A 229-nucleotide genomic window follows, 5' to 3' on the forward strand; every position below is an offset into this window, starting at 1 on the left:
TGGATGCTGTACCAACCGACCGAGCTCAAGGAGGTCATCATCCTCAAGTCAACCCCCAACAACCAGGACAGAATGGCCCGCAAGAAGCTAATGTTGCTGCCGTACCGGGAATTCGTGGATGCTTACGCAACCACGCTATTCCCTTTCAGTGATGAAGCCAACGTGGTGTGCCAGCAATTGCAAACGCAGGACCGAGGAGCAGACTCCATCAAAGCCACCGAAGACGTTC

The sequence above is a fragment of the Gregarina niphandrodes genome, assembly GCF_000223845.1.
Source record: "Gregarina niphandrodes unplaced genomic scaffold scaffold00216, whole genome shotgun sequence".
NCBI lineage: Eukaryota > Apicomplexa > Conoidasida > Eugregarinorida > Gregarinidae > Gregarina > Gregarina niphandrodes.